The sequence below is a fragment of the Babylonia areolata genome, chromosome 8 (genome assembly GCF_041734735.1).
Source record: "Babylonia areolata isolate BAREFJ2019XMU chromosome 8, ASM4173473v1, whole genome shotgun sequence".
NCBI classification, from domain to species: domain Eukaryota; kingdom Metazoa; phylum Mollusca; class Gastropoda; order Neogastropoda; family Buccinidae; genus Babylonia; species Babylonia areolata.
In genome coordinates, this window is record NC_134883.1 from 34,041,264 (window position 1) to 34,051,263 (window position 10,000).

Sequence of the window (10,000 nt, forward strand, 5' to 3'; positions counted from 1 at the left end):
TATTTGTGCTGTATTGTTTTGTGTTTTGCTTGTGCTGTGGGTTGTGCTATGCTGTTCGAAATTGAAAGTGCTGTGTTGTAAGGGGTGGTGGTGGTGGTGGTGGTGGTGCAGGGTAATTAGGGAGATGGTGTGTGTGTGTGTGTGTGTGTGTGTGTGTGTGTGTGTGTGTGTGTGTGTGTGTTTCGGGGCTCATGTACGTTTATGTGTATTTGTTTGTGCTTTCATATCTGTGAAACTGCGTGTTTGTTGCGTATCTGTTATCCATGTGTGTGTGTGTGTGTGTGTGTGTGTGTGTGTGTGTGTGTGTGTGTGTGTGTGTGTGCATGTTTTACATTTATTTGCTTATTTGCCTATTTATCATCATTATTGTCTTTTTATTTTGTTTTTATTTATCTATTTATCTATTTATCTATTTATTATTATTATTATTATTATTATTACTATTATTATTATTATTATTATTATTATTTTTATTATTATCATTATTCTTGTTGTTATTATTATTATTATTGGGTTTTGTTGTTGTTGTTTTTTGTTGGTTTTTTTTGCTTTCTTTTTCTTTCCCTCAAGGCCTGACTAAGCGCGTTTGGATACGCTGCTAGTCAGGCATCTGCTTGGCAGATGTGGTGTAACGTATAATTATGGATTTGTCCGAACGCAGTGACGCCTCCTTGAACTACTGATACTTAGTACCTGGCCTACACGGTGCAGAGTTAAACAATAATAGTCTAATGCACGGCACTACAATGCATTATAATTTTTGGTATCGGATTTCATGATTTTGAAAAAGAAAAAGAAACTTAAATGGACTTTTTTTTTTTCAAACAAAAAGCAAACTACTATAAAACTGTATTCAACAGACGATTTGTACATAACAGGCAGATACATCGTTCTGAAATCCTGATGTATGCAGGGCAAAGGGAATACATGGGTAACAGCAACCAGCAACTTCGCCAATCGTCAGCGCCAGCTTCACATGCTTATAATGAATATCCAGGTCCTTACAGATTGCGGCATCTGTTAATTCGCTATCAGCCTCTCTGTGTCTTTGTGTCTGTGTCTGTCTCCCCCCCCCTGTCTATTTGTCTGTTTGTCTCTGTCTCTGTGTGTGTTTTTGTCTGTTTGTCAGTCTATCGTTCTGTTTGTGTCTGACTCTGTTTTTTTGTCTGCCTGTCTATTGTCTGTCTATCTGTCCATCTTTGTCTGTCTATCTGTTTGTTTCTCTGTCTCTCTCTCAGTATCTGTCTGTCTATCTGTCTGTTTGTTTCTCTGTCTCTCTCTCAGTATCTGTCTGTCTATCTGTCTGTCTTTCTGTCTGTTTGTTTGTCCGTCTCTCTGTGCCTTTCTCTGCTTTTGTCTGCCTGTCTATCTGTAGAACTTTCTGTCTGTCTATTTGTCTGTCTGTCTGTCTGTCTCTTTCTCTGTCTATAATATCTCTCTGTCTATCTATCTATCTCTATGGCAGGGCAAGCGATGGAATTCAGTGCCACGCCCCCCCCAGGGTTTTACAAACGCCTATTACAGTGAAAGGCTCTCAGCTTTATTGGCTGTCGGATCATGCCGGATCTATCAGAGCCACGTAAAAAAGTTCCACTGTCAGTGGTAAACTCCACCAGCATTGCCCATTAACCTAAGTATCGACAGATCACTGGCGGCACGCTGGATTGAAATTGGTCTTCTCGATGATCTGACGTAATAAAAAGCTGTGGACTTATTCGTTTCAACAGAGTGTTTTTAACAGTTCCCTTGCCTTTTCCTAGTCTCCTCCGGCACTGTTGTCTCTTGAAGTTTTATGGGCAATAGCCACAATTCCCCCCCCCCCCCCCCTACCCCCCTGGACAAAATAAGTAGTGTTCACAACAAGGTGTTGACGTTCACACCGTCAGTCACACAGAGTGGACGGGGGGAAATGTGGATATTGTCGTTTTATGATGAAGATGATGACCGATTTGTAAATGAAACTTACATGAGTACAGAATATAGTGACTATTTCCTGTTCATTCACAAAGTGTCACTGGAGTGAGTTTTTACTTTTCTAGTTTCAAGGAGTTGTTGAAGTGTGCGGACTGATCTATATACGCTATGTCACATCTGCTGAATAAAAAAAACAACAAAAAAAACACACCAACTGAATCTATCATAATGTGGATACTTTTCAGGTTTTCTGTGCAGGAATCAATATGATTTCCTTCAGGTACAATCATTTTCCAGTAGTGTATTGAATACTCATCCAGTCCTGTTTCAGCTTTAGTAGTAGCCATCACCAGAAAAAGTCTTTATTTTCTAACTCAGTAGTTTTATTTCAGTAGTTTCAGTACCATCTCTTCACTGTTGGCGATATTAGACAGTATCAGTATCAGTATCAGTAGCTCAAGGCGGCGTCACTGCGTTCGGACAAATCCATATACGCTACACCACATCTGCCAAACAGATGCCTGACCAGCGTAACCCAACGCGCTTAGTCAGGCCTTGAGAATAAATAAATAAATAAATAAATGAATAAATAAAATAAAATAAAATAAATGAAAATAAAAAATCCAAAAAAAACACAACAAAAACACAAAGTAAATAAATAAATAAAATAAAATAAAATAAAGTAAAAAGAAATAAGTAGATAAATAAATAGATAATAGATAAATGAATAAAAAAAAAGAACTACTACTGCTACTACTAATATTTATACTAGATATAAGATATACTAATAATATTTATATTAGGTGAAAAAAAAAAATTCTTTTTTAAATCGGCATTTCGGCACACGTGTTCTTCATTCAGTAAATTCTCTCTCATCCCCCAGATATATATATGATTCTTTTCTAACTGGCTCATCACGGACACTGGCAGCATGATTTCCACACGCAGGTCATGCCCAGCTATTTACTCCAGCCCAAGGAGACAGGGCGGATAGCAACAAGTCCCAAGGAAAGGCCCCTCGTGCCGGCAGAAAAGCCTCGTATTTATGCAAGGAACAGATTGAATTAGATGGGCCACCCTTCGCCCCAGCAACTCGATTAGGCCTGGCCCAGATATATTCGCTTTCCCATCATCGGGATCCAATCTGATCGCACTGGCTTGGAGCAGGGGGGGGGGGGGGGGTGAAGAGTGCTTCCCTCCCCCCGCTCCCCGCCCCCTCGCATCACTCCCCCCCCCCTCCCCCGCACCCCCCCCCTCCCCCTGACATTACGGACAGCGGTGAAATGAGCGCTGAATACAGGAGCTTGAAACGTTGGCCCTGTTGACTCTGTTAATTGGTCAGATGGGTGGAGAGCCTTTCACACTAACACGCGTTTGCTCAACTTAAGAACGTAGTCTTGAATCCTATTGGCTAGTCTGTCAAGAGAAAGCGAACAAAAAAAAAAAAAAAAAAAAAAAAAAGAGAGGCGTGGGGGGTGGGGTAATATAATTATTATAACAGCCAAAAAAAAAAATGTGTAAATAAAAATCAATGAGCGTATGCGTCCATGTCTTTCCTCCGCCGCTCTTCCTCCGACAAAAAGAATATGCACTGCAATTAGAGTTTCTTACACACACACACACACACACACACACACACACACACACACACACGCACACACGAAGAAAGACGGGGGAGGGAAGATAACCGCCAACTTCTAGACTGTTCAGAACATTTTAAACCCCAGATTAGATCCCCCCCCCCCCCACACACACACACACACACACACCACCCCCTTCGGCCTTTGCTTTTCCGGTCCAGTGAAACGTGTAGAAAGAAAGGCGTAAAACTGAAGACTTATACTGCTACTTTTGGACACACACACACACACACACACACACGTCTCACTACACGTTTTCACAAAGGTACCCAACACTCGTCAAAAAGAACAACACACACACACACACACACACACACACACACACACACACACACACACACAGATTTTGATATCAGTTATTCTGAAACAAAAAAGGAAGAAAACATCAATATCACGACAAGTAATGCCAGAATCCATATAGCAGAAAAAACATCAGAATCATCTCCATATATTTACAGATGGATATGTTCTTGATGACAAAAATGCTGGTGCGGCTTTCTATATTCCTGCCTTTAAAGTTGAAAAATTTTACTTTATTGGAAAACATCTTTCCATATTCACAGCTGAGCTAATTACTATTATACAAGCTCTGAACTACTTAGTGAGCCATCAAATTAATAGTTCTCTCGAAAATAGCATTCTTTGTTGATTCCAAATCAGTACTTTATGCTCTGGAATTATTTAGCCTTGAAACAAGACCTGACTTAGTTATTGAGGCAAATCATTTGGGACATTGTTTGAGGATTAAAGGGACTGATGTCAGTTTTTGTTAGGTGCCTTCACATGTGGGCATTCATGGCAATGAAACTGCTGATAAAGCAGCTAAAAGAGGAGCACAAGATTCAGAAAAATCGAAAAATGCACGTCCGTCTTTCCGTAAAAGAGGCATACACTTTGTTAGAAAAATCAGCATGGGGTCGATTTCATAACCGATGGAAGGTAAAGTTTTCAAAACATAAAGGTACATTATTCCCCGAGAAAAATTTATTATTAAAGAAAAGATACCGAATCCATCAGCTAGCTATACAAGATTAATAACCTCCACTTTCTTCTGTATAAAACTTCATGCGCTGAAGACAAAGTATAATAAAAATGTTACATGCATATGTGGTAAGCAGTTCAGCTTGCATCATTGTTTGTTTCACTGTCAGCAGTTACGTATCTTCTTGCCCAAGTATTTCAAAGAGAATAATTATTCTGCAGATGATTTTTGGAAAGTTATTTCTGACAAGGTTCTTATGGTCGAACTTTCACTGGCATTAGTTCATAGCCCTACTTCTACATTCCTTTAATGTACTTCAGAATTGTGTTAATGGTTTCTGATTACTATTATCATTATTGAATTGTTACTGTTAAATGTAATTGCATGTTAGTAATGCAGTTTTTGGTAGTTCTCTACCTTTTCTGTTTTCCCTTCCCCCGTGCCCCCCGACCTCTTCCCCCACTTTCTTTTTTTTTTTTTTTTTTTTTTTTTTTTTTGATCGTCTTATATCACTGATAGTGAGTTTCAGTATAAGTAGCTCAAGGAGGCGTCACTGCGTTCGGACAAATCCATATACGCTACACCACATCTGCCAAGCAGATGCCTGACCAGCAGCATAACCCAACGCGCTTAGTCAGGCCTTGACTGATAGTGAAAAGACGCTAAACTAAAGAACGAACACACACACACACACACACACACACACACACACACACACACACAAATGCATGCATTCGCGAACGGACAATGGCACGTACAGTGCACAAAATAATTGCAAAATGATTACTGACCTGTTTCCTCCTAAAGACATTATGCACAGTACTTACGTCTCAATATGTGGGAACCAATCTCCTGAGGTTCGACAAATGAAGAAGCAGCGGTCAGCATTTACTGTTTTTTTTCCGTGAAGAAGAACGGACAGAGCTTTTACCGGTATTTAATGTTTAGCGTATGAACTAATGTTAATTATCTGGATTGATTCGCTCTGATGATGTTGATTATTTGGATTGATTCGCTGTGATGATGTTGATTATTTGGATTGATTCGATCTTTGAATTGGTGTTCGCTCTGTTTTGTGTATTTTGGCGGAGTAGCCAATGGATTAGGCACTGGAAGAAAATGTCATTTAATGACTGTGGCGTGCTGAAGTTGTGTACCTTGTGAATGGAGAGTTACCACTCTTTACTATTAAATTTGTTAATCATTTCATCTCCTGGCCTCATTATTTGTTAATTTCCAGTTGAAAAACCACCGAGGCAACCATGTGTTTGTTCTGTATTGTCCATGTGTTCTCTGTGGCTTGTTCAGAATTAAAGAGGCTATGCCAGTCTTGAATAAAAAGCTAATTTGTGTTTGCACATTTCTTCTGTCTTTGCTGCTGTGTGCACATGTCAAATGATCGGTTTTAGGACAGGCCCGGCGCTTCCTTTTTTGAGGAAGTGTCTGGGTTTGTTCCAATGTACCTTTTATTTACCTGTGTGCCAGCTGAATCGGAAGAGTAAGCAACAATGACTTGAAGTTGTGTACCTTGTGAATGGAAAGAGTTACTATTAAATTTACTATTAAATATGGTGTGCTGTGTTGTGCTGTGTTGCGGTGTGCTGTGCTATGCTGTGCTGTGCTGTGCTGTGTTGCGCTGTACTATGCTATTTTGTGCTGTGCTGTGCTGTGTTGCGCTGTTTGGATGTGTAGTGTAATGTGGTGTACTCCTCTGCACAGTGTTGTGTACTATAAAGTGTCCGTTACTGCAATATGCTGTGTACTACACACCCCATCACACTGCACATGATTATTGTATAGTGTATTGTATCAACGCCAACCTGATCAGACTGATACAGCACCTCTATGACAAAGCCACCAGCGCCGTCTACCTCAACAATAGCATCGGGGACTGGTTCAGAACCACAGTTGGAGTGAGACAAGGCTGTCTACTCTCCCCAACACTCTTCAACATCTTCTTAGAAAGAATAATGACTGACGCACTGGAAGAGCATGTAGGAACAGTCAGCATAGGCGGCAGAACAATCACAAACCTACGTTTTGCCGACGACATTGATGGACTGGCTGGAAAAGAAGAAGAACTGGCAAGCCTGGTCAAACATCTAGACAAAGCCTCCACATCGTATGGAATGCAAATCAGTGCGGAGAAAACCAAACTGATGACTAACAACACCAACGGCATCAGCATTGACATCAAAGTCAACGACGAAAAGCTTAAAACAGTCCACAGCTTCAAATATCTGGGAGCAATCGTGTCAGATGAAGGATCTAAACCAGAAGTACTCTCGAGAATTGCCCAAACAACAATGGCACTCAACAAGCTGAACACCATCTGGAACAACAAAAACATCGCTCTCAGCTCAAAAATCAGACTGATGCGTTCCCTGGTTATTTCAATATTGTTCTACGCCTGCGAGACTTGGACCCTGACTGCGGACATCGAGAGAAGAATCCAAGCTGTCGAGATGAGATGCTTTCGTAGACTACTTGGCATCTCCTACAGAGACCACATCACTAACACGGAAGTGAAGAACAGAATCAAGCAAAGTATTGGACCCTACGAAGACCTTCTGTCCATAGTGAAAAAACGCAAACTTAGGTGGTATGGACACATCTCCCGATCATCTGGTCTTGCCAAAACGTTCCTGCAAGGCACCGTACAAGGAGGCAGAAGGAGAGGACGGCAGAGGAAGAGATGGGAAGACAACATCCGGGGTTGGACAGGCTTGACGCTCGGTGACGCCCTGAGGAAATCAGAAAACCGTGAAGAGTGGAGAGGGGTGGTGGCCAGGTCAGCAGCGGTGCCCCAACGGTCTGAACCCAGACTACGGGAGAGGTGAAGGTGAAGGTGAAGGTCATGATTCATGATTTTGAAAAAAAATGTTGATACTTTTTTTTACACAACACAAGCTATATTTAAGATATGAAGTGTTTAACCACTTTTCGTTAATATCACCGTAAGTCGTACTGAAATCCCGGAGTATCCAGGGCAAGATGATAGGAAGCAGAGGAAGAAAGAGCATGCTGTCTTACCTACTTGTGCTGAATATCGATATCTTGTGAAACAGAATCTCCTCAGATACGCGTATCTCTCTCTGTGCCTCTCTACCTGTTTCTGCGTCTGTCTTTGCGTCTGTTTCCGCCTCTGTCTGCCTGTCTGTCTGTCAGTCTGTCTTTTTGTCTGTCTCTCTGTCTCTGTCTGTCTGTTTGTCTGTTTGTCTCCCTCTCTCTCTCTCTCTCTCTCTGTCTGTCTCTCTGCCTGTCTCTTGCGTCTGTCTGTCTGTCAGTCTATCTTTTTGTGTTTTTGTCTGTCTGTCTGTCTGTCTGTCTCTGTCTGTCTCTCTCTCTGTCAGGGCAGGCAATGGAATTCGGGGCCACACCCCAGGGTTTTACAAACGCCCATTACAGTGAAAGGCTCTCAGCTTTATTGGCCTGGCGGATCACGCCCGGATCTGTCAGCCAGGCAGGGGAACGGACCGCTGTGTGTGTCAAGGGTTCCACTGTCGGCAGCAGTAAACTCAGTCAGCTAGCTTTGCCCGTTGACCAAAATATGGACGGACCTTTGACGCCTTTGACAGAACAAAAAAAAAATTCTGTAGTCTTCCCGATGCCCATCTGCAAATAATTCTGCCCTGTCTCGTAGTGGTGTTGTTAGCAGAGTGTTAAACAGCAACCCTCCACCACCCACCCCCACCACCCACCCCCTAACCATGCCTTGTCCCTTCATCTGATCCAAACGGTTATTCCAGCTGGTCTAATCACCAAAATGGGTGTTGGTGGTAACTGTAAAATGTGGCATAACCACGCGCAGCTTATAATCAGTCATTGTTCTAACTGGATTCTGATGAAAGTAATGTAACTGTGTCCTTCACTGTAGCTGTGTCTAAGTTCTAATGCTCGGTTGTGACATTAACTCTTTCTCTGGAGTAAAAGATTGCAAGAAGTGTCGATTTCAGCTTTAAAGTTTGATATTGTTTATAGCTATGACATGTGGCACGACATACTCACTTCAGTGTGTTTAACACATGTGACACAAAAAGTTGTCTGTCTGTCTGTCTGTCTCCATGCGCATTTTTTGTATGGTTTGAATGTGGTTCCTATGGTCGAATAATGTTGAGCCATAATTCTGAAGTCTGAGAAAGACTGAAGTCTCTCCTTCTTTATCTCCCCCGTCTCTCGTTTGATTATAGAATTATGACTTGTCATCAGTTCCGTCTGCCATCATCCTGTATTCACTTTTTCCAACTTCCAAGTCTTTTTTCTCTTTGCGGTTAATAACACATGTGAAATGGATCGTGAACGCGATAAGTGGAGCAACACACACACGCGCGCGCGCGCGCACACACACACACACACACACACACACACGCACGCACGCACGCACGCACGCACACACAGTGAGATACGGATACGGATAGTTTATTCAATAAAGGCCATGGCCCCTCATGAAGGGGGTACAGTGAATCAACATTCAAAATCAAAACCTTACAAATTACAAAAGTAAATGATAAGCTGCAAATGATAATCCACAAATTGGATAATGCACAACTAATAATAATTAACTACATAATATACTGCGAAACTTAAAAGCCTTATATAAGTAAATAGCAAACTGTTTTATAATAGTTTCGTTAGTTGATGACATAAGCTTGGCAAGTCGAAATAAAGTAGGGTGTCTATAATATTTTTGTGGAATCCACTCATGTCTAAGGTCATTCAAAGTAGGGCAACACAACACAAAGTGTAGTTCGGTTTCTTCAGCATGTATGCATAAAGGACAACTAAGATAAGAGACACTGGACTTTCGATAATGATAATGATGAAGAAATATGTCAGAAATTCCAAATCGAAACCTGGTTATGATAATTTTCAAATGCTTATCCATTTTCATTGACAGATAAGTAGGAATAGAGTGCATAGAACTGAACTGTCTGTAAAACTCAAACCTATCGCTATCTTCAACATGATAAGACCATTCTTGCCGTCTACAGTCAATTAATCTTGTTCGGAGTGCACTAATAAATCCCTTTATGTCCCCTACCCCCTGCTGTAACCAAACATAACCAAATCCCAGTTCATATAATCTAACCCTAACCTTTGATGCCCAGTTTACCTTGCCCCTCAAATCTAAATCATATAATATGTTAAATGCTTTTTTCGGCAACCTTGAATCTTCCATTTGTGTTATTTTCAACCAATAGCGAATACATCTTACTGCGGAATTGAGATGTATCGGATATTTTTGTCTCCCCGTAAATTAAATCATTAGGTGTTTTCATGGTAACTCCAAGAAACTTTTTCAGTGCAAATAAATGAACACTCTCGCAGCAAACTGCAGCATTAGAGAGACCCCAAATTTCTGTTCAATATTGTACAATAGGTTGTACCTGGGAATCAAACAATTTAATAAACAGATCAAAAGATTGATTTTCTAAACTTGACAGTTTTTTCATACTACAAAGTC